General features: G+C 37.3%; 2 long non-coding RNA genes across 9 annotated transcripts in view; one reads left to right on the plus strand and one right to left on the minus strand.

The window, feature by feature from the left end:
- Nucleotides 1-21,222, plus strand: part of LOC144318563 (uncharacterized) — a 153,129-nt gene that overhangs the window by 42,895 nt on the left and 89,012 nt on the right. The gene's annotated exons all lie outside the window — the stretch shown is intronic.
- On the minus strand, nucleotides 355-12,720 carry LOC144318053 (uncharacterized). Its single transcript, XR_013383912.1, has 4 exons — nucleotides 12,582-12,720; nucleotides 8,850-8,934; nucleotides 4,696-4,789; nucleotides 355-975 (listed from the first exon to the last, which is right to left on the minus strand). It is a non-coding gene; the product is annotated as an uncharacterized LOC144318053 (long non-coding RNA).

Genomic DNA, 21,222 nt, shown 5'->3' on the forward strand with positions numbered 1-21,222 from the left:
CCAATCTTTTGGAATTCCAACAGGCTAGAATTCATATTATTAACATTGAATCAAAACTATGTAAAATTAATTTGCATAAAAGTTTTCTAAAAATCCTAAAATATAGTAGGATATTTATATATTCTTTAAATCTGTTTTTGAAATATATTCTGTAAGGTCTCATAAGTTGTATTTATTTTATTTCTTTTAAGTTCTTCAAAAGAAAGCAACTAATTGGAACATTTTAACTATAATCCTTTTATAATAATTTCAAGATTAAATATTAATATCTAATGAAGCACTAAAACTTGTAGTTAAAAATATACAGATATACATAAAATATATATAAAAAATGCAGATATACACTAATTCCTCTAAGTGGGCCCTTTGAAGTCAGATTGGAAATAAACATACTTCTATTTTCTCGATAACCCCTAAGTCAAAAGGAGAAATTCATACAAAAATTTTAGATAGGTTTTCATCTGTAGCATGATTCAGAAACATGAATGAGTGTATGACAGGAACCAGAAAAGTGGCCACCAAAAGCTCAGAGGAAGATACTTTGAAATATTTCTTGCCCTGGGAGCATTAAAAATTTTTGAATCTGTAAAATACAATACTTAGTTGTCACTTGAAAGCCTATGGGTGCATCACTTTGCCCACGGCTGCCACCAGTCCATCTGTCCCCCGTATGTTTTCTGTTTTAGACTTTTGTACAAGGCAGAGTTGCCAAGAGTCTTCTTGCTGTCCTCAGTTGTTTTCCTCATTTGACCCCCACCTCCTTTCTCTTTCTTCTCTGGTCTTTGAACTTCCTCCACTTTGGGCAGCTGCTTTCATTTGCAGCTCTGCTTTGGGCAAGGAAAAAAATTCTGCCAATGGAATCAGGAAAAATAAGGAAACAAGGAGGGTTGCAAGTTCTTTGCATGTGTCGTAGCTCTCTGGTGGCCCACTGTGAGGTCTTTCCATTCCTTCAGTAGTAGGCTGCAAAGGGATCTGCTGTTGGAGACAGAAAGTGATCAGAGATTATCCAAGAGATAATCTCATTTTCTCATCTCAGAACCAACAAAATGCAGAAGTTGTGTTGAGGGAAGTTGGAAGGCATTATATCTATGTTTACTTACCCATCCATGGTCTGAGGGCATAGATTCTCCATTCAGTTTGCCGATATCTATACTACTGCCAATTTTGCCTGATTACAGTAAACATTTATTTATATATTATTTTGGGTCATGACATTTTAAAGGAAAGGAGTGTGACCTTCTTTTCTATTCTCTCTTATTCCATGCAATACAGAAACTCAGAGGGCAGAAACTTCTCTATATAATTTTCTCAGTGCAGGCGATGACAGAAAGCATGTATATGAGAGCATTTCATAAACATTAGTTCATGAAGAGAATGAAAAAACATCTTTTCTAAAACAAAAGAACAGCAAACAAATACTTTATAGTTATTATGCCAATGTACTTGATCTTTTTTAAAGATTTTATTTATTTATTCATGAGAGACTGAGAGACACACAGAGAGAGAGGCAGAGACACAGGCAGAGGGAGAAGCAGGCTCCATGCAGGGAGCCCGACATGGGACTCAATCCCGGGACTCCAGGATCACGCCCTGGGCCGAAGGCAGACGCTCAACAGCTAAGCCACCCAGGGATCCCCCATGTGCTTGATTTTTGAAGCTTAGTGAAAACTTTTTGAGTGCCTAAGAAACAGAAGACATGTTGTTCTTGTCTTTGTTGATAAAACATCAGGTGGGATATGCTCAAAATAGACCTATAGTTTCTGCCTCAGCACATTCAACTTGTTTCTACTTCTTTTCTTCCTCCCTTTCCCACAGTATCCACCACAGCACCACATGATGGCTCCCCACATAAGGCAACAATCTAATTGGGCAGCTGGAGAGCACTGGGTTAGACTCAGAAAAGAATATTTGCCTTTACTTATATAAATATTCTGCTCCTCACACTGACAAATATATAGCTGGGTAAAGAAACTGTCCAAGTGAAATACTTCCTCCCTTTGACCTTGTCTGAGTGCCATTAATTGTTATCATCAGAGCTGAACATGTAAAAAGCAGGAACCACACAAGAGCAGTAAACAAGTACATGTGAAAAACAGTAGTAACTGTATTTGCTGAGTCAAGATCCGAGTAAAGGAGTGGATCACATTTCCCTGTTTTGGAAGAACTTCTGAAAATGGTTATAGTCTCCAGATTAATTCAATTCAAAATATTCTAAGTGCCTATTATATGCTAGACTCTTCTCCTGTAACTGTGAATTCACTGTGAATGCAAAGATAAATGAGATATCCTACTTATGGAGGAGCTCACAGACTAGGCTTGTGACAACCTCTCTTCTCAGATTTTGGAGTGTTTCAGATAGTTTCTCTGGATTTATGTCTTATTGAGCAGGGGTACTCTTATTTATGTAACAAATTTGTAATGAATGCCCTATTTTGTGGTAAAATGCCAGGTCCTTTGGTTCACAATGATGAATAAGGCAAGAGACCCTATCCTCCAGAAGGTCTCAGTGTAGGGGAGGAAAGGAACAGGTCAAGGGGAAATTATAAAACAATATTTTTTATAAAAGAAAATAGTATTCTCTCTGGAACTCTCAATTTCTGAAATTAGTAGATCTTGCCAGTAAAACAAAAACACATGTAAAATGCTTAGTATGGTGCCTGCCAGATTGAAAGCACCCAAAAGATCTTGACTATCTTATCATTATTGTCTTTACTTTTTCTATTTCAGTATTCTTATGCCAATATGGAGCACCACTCTAGCCTTTCTTCCATATGTGACCTCTCTAAATGTCTCACTAATAAAAGTCAATATATTTTCTAGGAGAAAAGCAACAGCTCATGTGGAAGCATACCCCTGTCACTCACCATCATCCCCAGTTCCGAAAGATCACATGTAGTGATAAACACAAAGCTGTGTGAAAAATTGTCTATTAGCTAAGAGAAAATGAGAGGCTTTTCATTCTACTTCCACATTTCTATCCATTTTAGCAGCTTTCCCTTTTTGGAAAATGAGTCGCAAATTCTATAATGAGACATTTTAATTAAACAAGGTAGGGTTTAGTAGCATCTGCTCTGAATGACTGATGCTGTTGTAAATATTCAGTTAACTTTTACATCAGGGCTTCTTAACCTTACCACTATTGACATTGTGGGCCAGATAATTCTTTGTTCGGGGGAGGGGGGGGGCTGGAGGGTGTCCTGTGTCCTGTAGGATGCTTGCAGCACCCTTAGCCTCTAGCCTCCAGATAACATCATCCCCACAGTTGTGATAGCCAAAAAATTACTCTAGATGGTGGCAATCATCTCCTGGGGGTAATATCTCCCCTGACTGAGAACCACAGCTCTTGATCACCTGGCTATTGATTTAAGCCTATGGGAGAGTGCCATTTGAACACAGTATGGCTTTTCTTCCAGTAGGTGTAGGTCTTCAGTTGTCTGTGCTCCTTCATTTAATCCTTACCTGGTTTGTGTGAGGTACTGGGAAAACCATGATGAATAAGTTGGATCTTGCCCTGAAATAACTCATAGTCTAGTAATCTGTAAATTAAGTTGATTCTTCAGGTTTATTAAGTGTGACGTGATTCTTAGTAACACTTTGACCCAGTGCCTTGGGTTAGCTAGCTATAATAAGTATTCCAAACTGGGATTATTATGTGATATCAAAATACCTCCAAAGCAGCAGACAATCCGCTATACTTTTCTTTAAAGTTTTCATGGATTATTTTTTTATTCTTGTGCATGGAATAAATTGAAATATGTTGCTTTTACTACTCTCTCTCTTATTTCTTTTTTGTTTAAGTCTTTCTCCTCCAAATTTTTTTTATAAACCCAGCACTTGTGTTAAGGATTTGGGGGAAAATTACAGCACCTGTCCTGATACATAGAGTTCTTTTGTTTGGACAGCTGTCTACACTCTGCACATTTGTACTTCCACATTCATTTTAAAAGAATAATTGTGTGATGAAAAAGATCTTATAATTGTGTAACTGAAGCAAAACTAAGGTGTTTAGCTCACTATCAAGTATGTAAAAAACTATAAAAAGTAACAAATAACTGCAAATTCTATAACTAACCAAATAAAGTGTAGAGCAACACACAGTATAGTATTTCACATTGCATTTGAACTAATAAGATGTTGGACAATACAGTTAAATATAGTTAAAATAGTTACATAATAATAAAAGAATTATTCTCTATTAGTATAGCATCTCCCTGTTGTTTATCTAGTCTTTTTTATATGCCCAAGTGATTTAACTCTTAATTTATAGAGCTATATTAAGAATTTGATTTTTAGGGTGCCTGGGTGGCTCAGTCAGTTAAGTGGCTGCCTTTGGCTCAGGTCATGATCTCAGGGTCCTGAGAGCGAGCCCCAGGTAGGGCTCCCTGCTCAGCAGGAAGTCTGCTTCTCTCGCTGCCTCACCCTGCTTGTGCTCGCTCTCTCTTTCTCTCAAATAAATAAAATCTTTTTTAAAAAAGAATTTGATTTTTATGTTTTTTTATATGTTACTAGTAAAGAAAGCTCAAGGATATATAGTTGCTTTTAATTTTTGATATTTCCTTTATCACTGAAAGCTTTTCTATGAAGATTTGTATTTTGTAAATCTAACATTATTATACATATGCATGTGCTTACCAAGTGTCAGCATCCATGCTAAGTATTTTACATACAATAATGCATTTAATCTAAGAACCTCACCTAGAATCCGAATCTGAACCCACAGTTGTCTGACATCAGTGTTCTTGTTCTTTAACCATTACACCACATGGCTTCATTCAGCGTTATATGGGCACTAAGAGAAATATATATTTTAACAAAAGAATGAAATTGGACCTTATACAATAATCAACTCAATATGGATTAAAAACTTACATGTAACACCTGAAACCATAAAACATAGGGAAAACTAGAAGAAAACACAGGGGAAAAAGTTTGTTGGCATTGGTCTGGACAATTTTTTTTTTTTTTGACATGACAAAGAAAGCATAACAACAAAGGCAAAAATAAACAGTTGGGACTACATCAAACTAAAAATCTTCTGTAAAGCAAGGAAACAATAAAAAAATTAAAAGGCAATCGCCTATGAAAATGGGGGAAAATTTGCAAACCACATATCTAATAAGGGGTTAATAACCTAAATATTGAAGGAACTCATACAACTCAATATAGCAAAAAAAATGAGCAAAGGACCTGAATAGACATTTTCCCAAAGAAGACATACAAATGACTAACAGGTATATGAAGAGGTGCTCAATATCACTACTCATCAAGGCAAAACAAGTCAAAACCACAATGAGATAGCACCTCACAGGTGTTAGGATAACTATTATCAAAAGGACAAGAGATAGGTGTTGGTGAGAATGCGGAGAAAAGGGAGCCTTTGTACACTGTTCATGGGAATGTAAATTGGTGCAGCCACTATGGAAAATGGGATCTTCCTCAAAAAATTAAAAATAGAACAACCAATTGATCCACAATTCCAGTTCTGGGCTTGTATCCAAAGGAAAGGAAATCAGTCTCTCAAAGAGATATCTGCACTCTCACATTCACTGCAGCATTATTCACAATAGCCAAGCTATGGAAACAACCTCAGTGTCCATCAACAGATAAATGGATAATAAAAATATAATATATAACATATATATGTACACACAAACATGCATATATTACCTATACACTATATATATAAATATTATTCAGCCATAGAAAAAGAAGGAAAGTCTGCCATTTGCAACAACATGGATAAGCCTGGAGGACATGATGCTAAGTATTTGATGAAAGACAAATACTGTGTGATCTCACAGGTGCCTTTTATTTTATTTTATTTTATTTTATTTTATTTTATTTTATTTATTTTATTTTAAGATCTTATTTATTTATCTGAGAGAATGAGAGAGAAAGAGGCAGAGAGTATGAGTACGGGGAGGGCAGAGGGAGAAGCAAAATCCCTGGTGAGCAAGAATCCCCATGTAGGGCTTGATCTCAGGATCCTAGAATCATGACCTGAGCTGAAGGTAGATGCTTTGACTGACTTGAGCCACCCAGGCGCCCCCACAGGTGCCTTTTAGAATATTCATGAATGATTGTTATAGACAAGCCATTTATAAAAAGTATTTCTTTAAAGTGAATGGCACTTTTCACTTGTAGCCTAATGTCAGGTGTATGTCCAAGACAAAAACTTTTATACTCATTTTCATCCTACAACAGACATTGAGAGATGTTTAGACATTTAGAGCATACCAGGCACTAAGTTTAGCAATGAAGTAATGGTACTGGGATGCCCAGAACAAAAAATACGGTATAAAGGGCTTCTTAAATTAATAGGGCATCTTATGTTCCCAGTATCTGCCTGAAGTGAACTCATCCTGAAAGCTGGCAATGTAACACTTTCCCCAACGTGTGAAACTTCATAGGGAACCACTCTTTCCAAACAAAATAAGAGTCTGAGATGCAAGAAGCGTCTGGGTGGCTCAGTCAGTTAAGTACCTGACTCTTGATTTTGGCTCAGGTCATGACCTCAGGGTCATGGGATTCAACCCTGTGTTGAGTCCCATGTTGGGCTCTGCACTCAGTGGGGAGTCTGCTTAAGGATTCTCTCTCTCCTTCTCCCTTTGCTCCATCCCTTGATCACTATCTCTTATACTAAAATGAATAAATAAATCTTAAAAAGAGTCTGGCATGCAATACTGAACAAACTTCTCTGTTCCTCAGTCTCTCATCAGTAAAATGAGGATGCTCATAATAGCACTATTATTATTTGTACCGCATCCTCTCCTAAGTTCCTCAACTAAGGAACTACTGACTTTTAGATTTAAATATTTATAGATTATTTTAATAGAATATGATTCACTTTTGCCTCTTTTGTGCTCTTTCTCTTTCCTTCTCCTTCTCACACACACACACACACACATGCACACCCACACACAAATTTGCTACATAAATTACCTCTCCAAATGAGCAGCTTGTAATACATGCCCACAACTGTAATTAAAGTTAAATACTATTTTGTCAGGAAACAATCAAAGATTATTACTGTATAGTACTGAATAAGGAAATATATCAAGACAGTTTTCATTATAAAAATATGTTGTTTTAAAATACAATGTATTTGAGAAGGGATCTCAAATTTTCTATTAACTTTAATGTAGCCACATGGCTTATGTAAGTTGTAACAACATGGAAGTCAATAATCTTGAACTATTAATGTATGATTACTTCAGAGCACTGATATGATTTTCATTTAAATAATGTTATATTCTGTACACACTTTCTGTCTTTATATCTACTTAGAGGAGAAAGAGTAGGCTGAGGCAATAGGGAAATTTTTCAAATGAGTTTGGATATCAGAGAAATTTCCCTTTACTCCTTTTACCATAATATATTAGGATAGGTCACTGGAATCTATTTCAAACAAATCAAAAGTCTCCTAGTGTTTTTGAATTGCAAAGACTGAAATGTCTAAATTGTCATCTCAGAGCAGTAAATAACTGAGATAAGTCCCAGCTTTACTGAAGTATCATTGATAAATAAAAACTGTATATATTTGAGTTTGTACAACATGATTTCTTTAAGGTATACAATGTGATGACTTCATGTAATATGCATTGTGAAATTGTTATGGTAATCAAGATAATTAACACATCTATCACCTCACATAGTTACCTTTGTAGGTAATTGCTTAGGATCTACTTAATTAGCAAATCAAACTATACAATGTGGTTTCACAGACTATAATCACCATTATGTACAAATGATCCCCAGAACTCGTTCATTTTATAACTGGAAGTCTGTACCCTTGGGCCAACATCTCTCCATTTCCTCTAGCCCTTGGCAACCACCATTCTACTCTCTGTTTTGTATGAGTTCAACTTTTTTAGTTTTGTCTTGGACATACACCTGACATTAGACTACAAGAACAAAGTGCCATTCACTTTAAAGAAATACTTTTTATAAATGGCTTGTCTGTAACAATCATTTCATGAACATTCTAAAAGACACCTGTGGGGGTGCCTGGGTGGCTCAGTCAGTTAAAGCATCTACCTTCAGCTCAGGTCATGATCCTAGGATCCTGAGATCAAGCCCCACATCGGGATTCTTGCTCACCAGGGATTCTGCTTCTCCCTCTGCACTCCTCCTACTCGTGTTCTCTGCCTCTTTCTCTCTCTCATATAAATAAATAAGATCTTAAAATAAAATAAAATAAAATAAAATAAAATAAAATAAAATAAAATAAAATAAAATGAAATAAAATGCACCTGTGACCTGGTCAAGGATTCACTACATTTTCAAAAGTAAATCATTTATTTTCCCATCACAGTCCAGAGCAAATGTGTTATCATATTATACGTCTAACATAGTTATGGCCCCTAAATTATAAGCACGTGTGAGGTGTTGAAACCTCAAGGTTTGGTCCGTTAGGAGCCCTGTCCCCTGAGAACAAAGTGCAGTGAGGACCACCTGCTTTGGAGTCAAACTGACCTGAGGTTGAATCATCACTTTGAGGCATATTAGGCGCATGACCATGGGCATACTATGCAATTACTCAGTTGACTGATCTGAAAATGAGAATAATTATTTCCATCCAAAAGATTGTTTTGTGGATTAAAAAAATGTATATGTACTGGCTAACATAAAATAGATTGTATTAGCACTCTCAGTTGCAGGCATAAAGTAAAAGGGAGGAAAGGAGGGAGGAGAGAGGGAAGGTAGGATAAAGGGAGGAATAGAGAGAGGAAAAAAGAAAACTGGTTAGAATTTTAGAAATTATTTTATTTTTATTTTGTTTTATTACTAAAATATTACTGTTCAACTGTATCCTCAGGACGTGATCTTCTTGCATTTCTCTTGCTTACCTTTCTTGATATTTGCTTTATCATGGAAGAAGTTCTTAATGCTGATTCCTACCAACTCCATATTTACATCTTGTAGGTTTCCACTCTAACAGAAAAAAAAAGAAAAGCAACTCTTCTCAGAAACACCTAAAAAAAGTCTTGGCCTCATTTTGATTAAATAACATTCACATGTTTCCATCTCTGAAACATTTTTAAGACCAGGGAAATTCAATGTTCTGATCATTCAGATCTAGTTCACATACCCACTTCTTGAATCAGGGACAATTTCAGCAGCATTCAAAGCATAAGGACCAAAAGCACAAGAAGCATGATCTCCCAGAGGAAAGAATAGGAAGTATTATTGGGAGAAAGGAGAATGGATGTTGGATGGCTAAATCAGAAAAATCTCTACCACCTTGGCATTTAATTGACAGTTAACTAAATGGCAATTGTTACTATTATTTTATATATTTTTAAATCACTTACAAAATCCTATTAAGCCCACTATATTTTTACAAATCACTCTATTTAACAACCCTACTCAGAAAGTATATTCAGATTTCCAGTCTAGGATATTGCAATCCATCGCCTTCCCTTGCTTCAAGGTGAGCATAATGAGTAATTCCATGACATATCTATGTGGAATTCTCATTTAATTTTTATGAGCCTCAGTTTTCTTGTCACTTTCTAGGGAGTAACCCAACCAATTTTCTTTCTTTTTTTAAAAAAAGATTTTATTTATTTATTCATGAGAGACAAAGAGAGAGAGGCAGAGACACAGGCAGAGGGAGAAGCAGGCTCCATCCAAGGAGCCCAACGTGGGACTCGATCTCCGGTCTCCAGGATGACGCCCTGGGCCGAAGGCAGGCACTACACCGCTGAGGCACCCAGGGATACCCCCAACCAATTTTCTTACTTTTTTCCCTTTTTTCTTTTTAAAGATTTTATTTATTTATTTGATAGAGAGAGAAAGAGAGAGAGCAAGTGAATGCAAGCACAAGCAGGGGGAGCAGCAGACAGAAGGAAAGGGAAAAGCAGGCTCCTTGCTGAGCAGGGAGCCCAATGCAGGGCTCGATGTGGGGCTTAATGTGGGGCTCCATCCCAGGACCCCAGGATCATGACCTGAGCCAAAGGCAGACACTTAACCAACTAAGCCACCCAGGCAACACCACTTTTCTTTACTTTTGACCAAGGTATCTGCTCCATGCAGGATATAACAGATTATTGTCTCATAACTTTTCTCCCTTCCTATTATTCCATAATTAAGGATCAGTTACTTTTTTTTAAAGGCTTTTTGAGTTATTTTCAGTTGTTATTTTTAACTGCTATATGTATATATAGATATACCATTCCATTTCTGGTTTCTCTTTTTTTCACTTTAACTCTAGGGGGAAGGATGGGGCACATACAAATATTAATTATGGCTCTGGAGTGGCCCAGGAACTGACGTAAGGTGTATGGACATCTTGTGTGTTGTCACTATGCGGAGAGTTATCCTAAACTTTTGCAAAAAAGGGGGGGGGGATTGAGAAAGATTGAGTTGAGCTATCTCTCCAATAGATGGATCATGGTATTAAGGAATCCTGAATGCATAGGTAATGCTCAAGAGAAGGGGGTCTGCCAATTACACCCAGAGGCCAAATCACTGCTTCCTTCTGTAAAAATTTTATTAGAACATAGCTCTACCCATTTGTTCAAGTATTATCTGTGGCTGCTTTAGTGTTAAAATGGCAGACTGAATACTTGGGACAGAGAGAGACCCTCTAAGCCTAGGATATTTACTGTCTGGCCCTTGATAGAAAATAGTTTTTCATCCCCTGCTCTAAAGTATGGAAAATATCAGTTTGTGTTCCAAAAGAATTGCTTATTGGACTAGGACTTAGAATACATGACCCAGGCTTCAGAATCATCAGCCAGAGAGATGACTGTTAAGAATTAGGAAAATCAGTTCTCAGGTAAGAAGGGCTATATATGGGGTAGAACCGCAGTCCTGCAGGGCCAGGGTAGACTAGAAGGTAAGGAGGCAGAGGTTACACTGGTATCCAGGACTCATCCTTAACACAGTGGATACTCAATTTGGTTGAGGGACTCCATTGTGGCTAGAATTTGTGCTGAAATATCAGATTTAAGATCTGAGAAAAATGATGTACTTACCTCCACTTCAAAAGTGTGGGGACCATAAATTCAGATTTTCTCCTTGTTGAAGTAATTCAAGCATGGAAAACAGCCTTGGTGGAGAAGTAGGGCCATGGATTGTAACACTTCCTTCCAACCCAGGATTAGGGTTTGGGAGGAGAGAAACACTTTGCTGGGGAGAAAGAAGTTCTGACACTATACACCTTTACTTAGACCCGTGCCTCAGTGAGGTTGAGAGTGGGAAAGCAGTAAAATCTCCCAAGTGCCTATAAGCCAGGGGACTCTGCTTTCTTATATTGCTTAAGATGTGAAAAAGCCATAGCTCCTGAAAAGGAATCCTTCTCTGCTTCATGTCTGTAGCTTACAACATGATATTTGAATCTCTTAGCAGGCTGATCCGTTTGGCTAATCCCATAGTCTAAATTAATTGTTCTTTTCTCTGTGTGCTTATTTCATCTAGCATAGTAGTCAGGATACCTTGCCTTATATTACAATTATATGTGTACACATATCCTTCTCCTCAACTGGACATTACTTGAAAGCAAAGACTTAGCTTTGCCCACTTAAACATCCCCTGAATTCTTATTCAGTGAATGCCTATGGACTTAAATAGAATTCAGTTAAATGAGGTATTTTATATCCTGCTAGGGCTATGGTAGATATAGATACAAATGTACTCCTTTGTTATAACCCATTTTTCCCTGTGATGGATATATCAAGTTGCCTGTTATACCTGCCATCTCCTCTAGCTTAATTTGGCTTGTCTAAGTCCCTAACTGATCATAGCTGATTAAATTCCCCAGAGAAAACTCAGCGCTGGAAGGCCTTTTATTTTTATTTTTTTATTTTTTATTTTGGAAGGCCTTTTAGTTCTAAAAAACAGAAAAGTGCTTAAGAGACAGAGACCATCTTTAAAAAGGAGAACTGCTGGAGTCGCTCAGAGATTTGGAGGTACCTCTCCAAAGCGAGCTTCACAGAGGTGAGAAAACCAGGACAATTCTGAGGACTTGAGATCAGGAGCTCAGGAGCCCATTGTCCCAGGCACCTCTACTCAAGATTCAAATTCTTGAGAATATGTTTAAACCAACTTGACTTAAGAGTCCACTAGCATAATTAGGAAACAGGTTCTTTTGTTTTTTTTTAATCAGAAATTGGAAATTAAGAGCTGTAGGAAGAGAGATAACCAAGAGAGGCAAGTGGAACAAAATCAAGTATTAGTATGGGAATCTGTCTAAGATACCAAGATTGTCTCTCAAGAATGTGAATTTAGGGGGTGCTTGGGTGGCTCAGTAAGTTAAGCGTCTGCCTTCAACTCAGGTCATGATCTCATAATCTTGAGGTCCTGGGATCGCCCCATGTCGGGCTCTCTGCTCATTGGGGAGCCTGCTTCTCCCTCTTCTTCTGCCATTCCCCCTGCTTGTGCTTTCTCTCTCCCTCTGTCAAATAAATAAATAAAATCTTTAAGAAAAACAAACAAAAGAATGTGAATTTAGAGACAGCTCCCCACCCCCTCGACAGATGTGCTTACAAGTCATTCTACTTGAGACTGGACCCTTGCTGAGGAAGCAAAGGAAACCAAGGGCACTGACAGAGAAAAGCAAAGAGGACAAGCCTGACCTTGGGGTTCCTGAGGGATGAGTGAGGCAGCTTCGTATCCTGCTGGGTTCTCCTCCTTTTCTTTAGCCTACTAATGTGTGATTATTTTCCTTGCAGCCACTGTGTTCTCAGATATCCCCCCAGTTTATAGACAGGAAGGTTAGTAATGACCTCATATTTTGGAATGCTCAGTTACAGAATAATTGAAATCAGAACTTCCTTATACACCAAAGAGAATAGAAAATCAAAGATAATCTCAGGCAATGAGACATAATGGTGGTAATGAGGATGGTAGTGATTTAAGATCTGTTTAACACTTGCTAAATTCCCTGCACTGCCTGAAGCATTTACACATACGGTCTGGTCTTCCAGTCTTCAGTAATCCTTACCACGGCCCTGAGGGTAGGGAGAATTATTAGTTCCATTTTGCATGGGAGAAAACGAAAATGTAGAGAGACTAAATTGTGAAGCCAGGATTCAGATTCTTTAATTTAATGTGAAAGCCTAACTTCTTGAAAGTGCATATCTCTTCAAAAACTTAAGGAATTATGGAAATTACAGAAAACCTGAGTCTTAGGGGTGCTTTGAAACCTTATAAATACCTCTGGATCAAAAATTTCTCTTTTTTTCCAGATCCTACTCAAGCTCAGAGTTACTATTTAGCCCCTAGTGTCTTCATTAGTAGATGTTTCTAGCTGGACTATGAAACAAAGCTTTACATGAACAGTTTCCATAACAGCAGTAATAATAATAACCATTTATTGAGCAATTATAAGGCACCATGAATATGGTGTATGAGCCCTTTATTTTTTAAAAATATTTTATTTATTTATTCATGAAAGACACACAGAGAGAGGCAAAGACACAGGCAGAGGGAGAAGCAGGCTTCATGCAGGGAGCCCAGTGTGGAACTCGATCCTGGGACTCTGGATCACGCCCTGAGCTGAAGGCAGATGCTCAACCGCTGAGCCACCCAGGCGTCCCATTATGAGCACTATATACTTTTATCTCATTTTATCCTCTCCACAACTTGGTGAGATAGATTGTATCATTATTTCCACTGCAATTGCATAATATTGTTATATAATAAAATGCTTAGAGTACATGCACAGCCATTATACAATATTTCTCTAATAAAAATACGACTTAGGATAGTTGGTAAGTTAAATATTTGGTTCATGAAAACATGAAAGGATTAATTAGCAATTATCTCTCTGCTGCTTTTAACCCTTGAACAGTGTGTCTGTTTTCTTTTGCAGAGGAGCTGTCTTGTCTTTAGCAGAACTTATGTTAGAGATAGTGTCACTTGACTTGGATAATTTTTTCTCTCTTAGAATGATTCAGTCTCAGAATTGGTCTTTAATCTTTAGTATCTCCATTAAGACGAGTTTCTATCAAGTCCGTCAAAAGGACACAGTGTGAAGGAGCATGACAGGTCCCCTGCTGCTGAATGAAGTGGGTAGCAGACAGGTTCCTCAGCCAGCCACTGGAAGCTGCACTCCATCTCGCCCGAATCTGTGTTGGCAGAAATGCAGGCAATGAAGTGCAAGCAGATGCCAAGAACCGGTATTCTTTCTACCTCGTTACTCTCTTTTCATTGGTTTTCTGTGTGCCCTTTGTAGGCCAACCCACAAATTACTTTACGAAGCAGAGATCCGCCCTTGGGCCAACCTAGGAATAAATTAGTTCCCTTGCTAAGATAGGAAAAAGTCCTAGTGAACCTTTAAATATTGAACTCACTGCCTTCAACTCAGGTCATGATCCCATCTCAGGTAAAATAATGTGAAATTACTTTCCCCTCCTATTAAAATCTTTTGACTGTGTTGTTCTAAAACTATAGCATTAGATTAAAATTTACTTCTCTGTTCCTTTGCCAGCTGTGAACTTGGCAGGAGGTTATTCTGTGGTTTAAACAGGAAAAAAAAAAGTAAATTGACAAAATAGATACATTTAAAAAAATGAGACCTTCAATTTGATACTATATTGTTGATGACAGTTATTTGACTCTTTATGTCTAGTCATAATGAGACAGGATACTGCATAAGCCAAAGACCACACAAAGGGTGGATGGTGAGTATCAAGAGGGCGTGGAGGAAGTGGGTTATAACCTTTTATTCTCCCAACTGTAGAGTCTCATCTTGTCTTAAAAAAAAAAAAAAATCAGTTCAAAAAAAAATACATGCAGCCCTGATATATTCAGGAACAATAGTAACCACAAAAATAAATAAATAAATAAATAAGTTTATTGAAAGATGCATGACTTTTTCACCTTTTTTCCTTCCACAGGGACTTGTTCTCTCCATCAAGCTCTTTTCTTTCTCAAATGTTATTATTATTTGTTTCAAACTTAATCAATTGGAAATTCCTACATCCTCTATAATTTAGGCTTTAAACAACATATAATTTGCCCTGTTATTAAAACAGAAAACTCAGCCCCCTTCCCTGGCATCCTTAATATTCTTCTATAGAAATTGTGATGACAGAAGAGATAAACCTGAGTAAATCCACTGTGTGGAGCTCCTTTAAAATGTGAGGACCTTGTCAATGCATTAAAAAGTGAAAGTTGGTTTTGTTCTAAATATCCTTGCTGGGGCCCATCATGCATAAAAAGGGGCCACAGCCCATTTGCAAGGCCTCTGAATGAACTCCATTCATTCTGTACTTGGAAATGTCTCTTCAGCCACAGAGAAACAATAGTTATAACCTAATTTCTTTGGCGCCAATATCAGCAGAGGGAAAACCAAGAGACCATTATGAAAACTCTAGCAACTTCTCTTGGTGATTATGTAATTCTGTATTCATTGATCATATTTGTGTATTTAAATAAGCACTTTTTAAAAAGATTATAAAGTGGTTTGGGAATGCTGTAGTATTATATTTCATGCATTGAACATTTAAAAAATACAGTGCGCCAAAGTAATTTGCTTATTATGGTTACTAAAGTTTATAAAAGCACACTAACGTGCACCATGAAGCTTTTAGAGGAAAGCCTTTGTGTTTAATTACTGTTATTTTAAAATCTGATAAGATTTCTGGGGCGCCTTTCTGCCTTTGGCTCAAGTTCTGATCCCAGTATCCTGGGATCAAGTCCCGCATCAGGATCCTCTTAGGGAGCCTTCTTCTCCCTCTATGTCTCTGCCTCCCCCTTGTCTCTCATAAATACATAAAATCTTTTTAAAAATATGATAAGATTTCAAAACTACAGTTTTGTTAGGTAAATTCATTTATCAGTTTCCACACTTACCTATACAAGTCATGGACATCTGGAAGTAGTAGTGACAGTTCCATGTGTGTCAATATCATTTCCAGCAGTGTCTAGTGTAATTTTTTTTTAAGTAGGCTCCATACATGGAGCCCAACACCGGGCTCAAGCTCGTGACCCTGGGATCAAGACCTGAGCTGATATCAAGAGTCAGATGCTCAACTGGCTGAACCACCCAGGTGCCCCTAGAGTGAGTTTTCTTAAGTACAGACTGATCTGAGTATGTCACTCCTTGCTCAAAGCCCTTCACTGACTTTCCATTGCCTTCTTCAGTGGACCTGGCTCCCTCTTCCTACATGATGTTGTTTCTGCATGTTGCTGCCTAGAACTCTCTACCTCTGTAAAGACAGACCCTGTTCCCTACCCCTTAATCTGACCAACTCTTACTTACTTTTGAAGTCTTAAGACTTTTAATTGTATTAACTCATGGTTTAAAATCTAGTGTATTTGGGGCTAGTTGTATGGGGATTCATTGCTGAAGAATAATTAGGCACAGATTATGAAGGACTTTCTAAATTGTGCTTTCAAGCTTTTGGATAGGAAGGTGATCGCAGCTCATTGTTTTAAAAGTTTGAAGGATGGATTGAGCCTTAAAAGAATGCTTAACATACCCTTCTGATTAATCATTAGTGAACTAGGAAACACCACACTAATTCTTTTGATGATCCCATCTTCACTCTCCCCAAGCACTGTGAAAAATCACTTGCTCTGATTACATTCTTGGAGACTTTGCTAATTCATAATTGAAAAGTACCAGCTGGAAGTATTTGGCTTTATGTTGTCATTCACTTGGTTAGTGATGCTAAATATGATATTATCTGAATATTATATATAGATAGTAAGTACTAATGAAATAGGTAAGAGAGAAGGCTCTATGGAGATCTGGTTTAAGATTCTTGCTCTACCACTTACCAGCTGTATGAATGTGGAAAAACTATTTTGACAACTTACTTAGCAAAATAAACTCCAAGTGAGGGATACAGAAATTGGGACAAGGAACATAGACCCCAAAGCAGTTTGACAAGCATGACATTTCCTGGAATTTGAGTGTGTCTGAAAATCCATGTGGATCTTGTATTCTCATCCATCATGTACTTCTAAGGTAAGAATATTTTTAAGTGGGGAAGAGGATTAAGTTGGTTGGTGATTTATTGTCTCAAATATTCTATAAAATTAGTTCTCCAAGAAGACACACTGTGTTTATCCTACTATTTGAAACACCCTTCTGGTATAAAAGCTTATGAAATGACTAAGGGAATTAACAGAAATGTAAATATAAAATCTCATTAGAGTACAAATATAAAATCTCATAGAACATTAATCTTCAGCCATTGATCAGAATGTACACCCTAAGAATACTTTATTCTAGATGATTTTTTAAAAATGTAGCTCAATAATGTTACAAAATGAACTCATCACTTTCTTTCCCTGACCATCCCTAAAGCCAAATTTTCCCAACTTTCCTGGATTCACCATGTTTCCAGTTATTCTTACAGAAACATCAGGAGGCACACTGGCTTATCTCTTTTCCTTGTCTCCCCCAAATATTTTAGTTAAATATTTTAGTCTTTCTCCACACAATTCAACTTAAACATATAATTCTTTCTATCACTGTGGGTTTTTTTTCCCCATCCATTTCTTACAATCAGCAGCTCAGTTTTTTATTGTTTCTGCCTGGACTATCACTGAGTTCATGAACAAGTTTCCAACATGCTCTGTCTCTTTTTTTCCCCTTTCCTTTAGCCAGTGTACTATGTTTCTTCCTTGTCTCTTTATCAGATATTAAATTAAGTATTGATTTTCAAGTCAGGCCTTCCATCATATTATGTTGACCTTTCTTTCCAGCCTAATCTTTCCTACTATCTTATGTGACCCACACTCTACAAAATGAACAACCCACTCTTCTCTGAGCACCCACTAACTCTCTTGTTCCAAGCCTCAGCACCAACTATTCCCACTGCCTCTCATTATGTGTCAAAATCTATCTCACAAGCTTCCTTCGCTATAAATCCTTCCTTGATCATCTCAGCTGAGTTCCTAGAGTCTCTTTCTCCTTTCACTTATTTGTATGGAACAGATATTTATGCCTAACATGTATCAAATGATAAACTAGCACTGGGGATTTAACAATGACTAAGACAGAATTGCCACCTCCCCCCATGCAGAGGTTATAATTTAACAAAAAAGAAGACTTGATGGATAATTTCACTTGTTATGAGTTTTAAAAGGTTCTGCACAACATGTTTAAAAGGGTTTAACTTAGCTGGGAATCAAATATGGCTTCCTTGATGTGCAGTATAGACAGAGATCTGGAGAATGAAGAGGTGTTAGCTAGGTGAAGTAGCAAGGAGTTAAAAGAATTTGAGGACAAGATAGAATGTTTTAGGCATAGGGAACAACATATGCAAAGGTCTTGAGGTAGAACTGAGCATGGCCCATATGAAGAACCAAGAGAATGCAGTATGGGCAACCAGATGGGATGCAGCAGGAATAATGGGGACAGGGGAAATTGAGATATTATCAAAACATGGATTGATAACCCATAGGACCTAAAATGGGTTGGAACTGGATAAATTAAGGAATGAGGATAGAGAAAAACAGGGAGAGAGTAGAAGAAACAATTGCCTGGAGACAAGGAAAAAGGATGACAATAAGAGTTCATGGGGGGAAAAAAGCAGTTCAAGGGGAGAACCTTTTGGTTGCGGAGTCCCATATCTCATTTCTCATTAAACCTTGTAATACATCCTCACTCCCTATATTCCATCATTTTTAAGAGTTACTTATATATTTGTCTTATTCTTGATACTAAATTATAAGTCACCTGGGTACCAACTTGAGGTTAATAATTATAGTTATTAATAATATGGCCGATATTTATAAGTTAAAGAAGTCTTTGCTGCTGTACTTATTTCTTCTTTGATCACTAAATGGCTTTTTCCCTCCCATCTTATTTCTGAATTCATCTTATGTCATCTGGCAAATACTGATTGCCACAGTTTAGCACGTATAAAGAAAGGCACCAAAACCAAAAAGCAAATTGCACACCACAAAATAGTTTTTAAAATTAACAAATGAGGGACAGTCCCGGTGGCTCAGCAGTTTAGTGTCACCTTTAGCCCAGGGCATGATCCTGGAGACCTGGGATCAAATCCCATGTCAGGCTCCCTGCATGGAGCCTGCTTCTCCGTCTGCCTGTGTCTCTGCCTCTCTCTCTCTCTCTCTGTCTCTCATGAATAAATAAATTAAATCTTAAAAAAAAATAATAAAATTAACAAATGAGGCCATTTTCTGGAGTCTCCTCTCTTAAAATATAGTAAGTGTTAGTGTGTCTAGGCCCATCCACAGGACTGGAAAGAGAATGAGGACTAAAGACAGGGTAGAAAATTAGGATTCAGTAGATCAGATTTTCCAGCTTCTTGCTGCTTAGCTTAGTTAGTGAAGTTTTCTTCATTTCTCTACTCAGAACTTTTTTTCATCCTAACAGGCTTGCTTCACATTTGGGAGAATGAATGCACACACACTAAGCCATTTTCAGAAATAAGTCACTGAGACTATTATAACCTAAAAAAATGAGCCTCTTTTGCTTAGAGCATCTCTTTTTAATATGCCTTTGTATTTCTTCTACATTGGCTTTGTCAAGTCTGATGTGTATTTTTTTGTATGTTTATCTTACACAGATACAGGCAGGATGTCCCTGTTTCTTCAGTTAGATGTTAGATAAACTCACCATACATTCATTTTCAACCTCATATTTTTTTAAGATTTTATTTATTTATTTATTTATTCATGAGAGACACAGAGGGAGAGGCAGAGACACAGGCAGAGGGAGAAGCAGGCTCCATGCAGGGAGCCTGATGTGGGACTCGATTCCAGGACTCCAGGATCACAACCTGAGCCAAAGGCAGACGCTCAACCACTGAGCCACCCAGACATCCCTCAACCTCATATTTTTAGAGAAAGTTTTAATTACACAAAGAAGTCATCCACACATATCAGGGACCCAAGGTTTGTGGGAAACAATGTTAAAAATATATACCTTCTAAAATATTGGTGATCATTGTCTTCTTTTTTCTGTTCTCCTGGGTTCTTCCTAAGGGTGGTTAGTCCAACGAAGCTGCTGTGTATGCACTAGAATGCAGTGTTCATCACACTGGCACAGCCAAAAGATATAGGTGCTATGTCTCTTGGGAGAAGCCATCAAGGACAGTGCCATGAAACTTGAGGATCCCTGGGCCACCACAATATTGTAGTTCAGTGACTATGACTTTGCAAGCACTCTACAGTTCTGTCTGAGATCTTGTAGATGACTTGGAATAGGTGGTATGTAGGTATGCTTTGTAGATATCTTCAGTCATTATCATCTTTTTTAGGAATTCAACCATTGTTTTTTTATATATCTTAATGAATTAAATAATTTTGTATGTGGTGTGACTGAGCATGGCAAGTAGTAAAAGAAATAGTTACATGTTTTTAAAGAAATGAAATTTTATTATGTTTTGAAATCCCTTTAGATGTTTTTTTTTACAAAACTTCCAATGACTTAGTTACAAAGTCACCTGTCTCAGATGTCATGTTCTTGCTAATTTTTTAATGAATTCTTTTGCTATTTTATAATCTTGTGGTTTATGTCTGTCCTTAAGTATCCATTTGTCTTATTGTCTCTGTATATGTCATGTTTACTTCAGCTCCTTTACATAAACTAAAATTAGAACTCCCTACATTCTATAGAATAAAAAGCAATCACTTTTGCATCTTCCCACTCCTGATTGAGAGAAACTCCACTTCACGGAGCAAGGGCTAAAGCCCTGCCTTGCAGCTCTTCCTAACCATAGGAGCTGTCCAACTCCCATGTGACCTGCCTCTTGTAGAGGGAACCTACAATGCATGAGTTAGGGTCTAGGTTTTAGCTGTTGCAGGTTAATAAACTGGGTTGACCCGTTAACTAAATCTTACTTATTAACCATAATGCGATGGTCTATGCATTTATAATGATGTGAATTTGTCTTATTTTGAATAAATATGATATATCAAAAAGACCTCATCATATTAACATATCAAATATGGCATATAAAATTATAGCAGAGATTTCCAAGATCTCAGTGAATGTAACATATAGAAAAAGTGGTGGATTCGAAATAAGGAGGCCTAACATTCTTATCTCAGAATGCTAGTGATATTATCTATGTGCATTTGAAGATGATTGTTTAATTTCCTGGGGTCTGACAAGAAAGGGGAAAGAAGTAGAGGCATGCTCTTTCTTTTTAGGAGTATGATTAAAAATTTGTATGTATCTCTCTTGTTCATGTACTTTTGGTCAGGGCTTAGTCAGTTGGTTACATGTAGCTGGAAAGGAGGCTGGAATATGTGGTCTTTACCTGTATCTTGTAGGATTACATTGCT

This window comes from Canis aureus, chromosome 8, assembly GCF_053574225.1.
Source record: "Canis aureus isolate CA01 chromosome 8, VMU_Caureus_v.1.0, whole genome shotgun sequence".
NCBI lineage: Eukaryota > Metazoa > Chordata > Mammalia > Carnivora > Canidae > Canis > Canis aureus.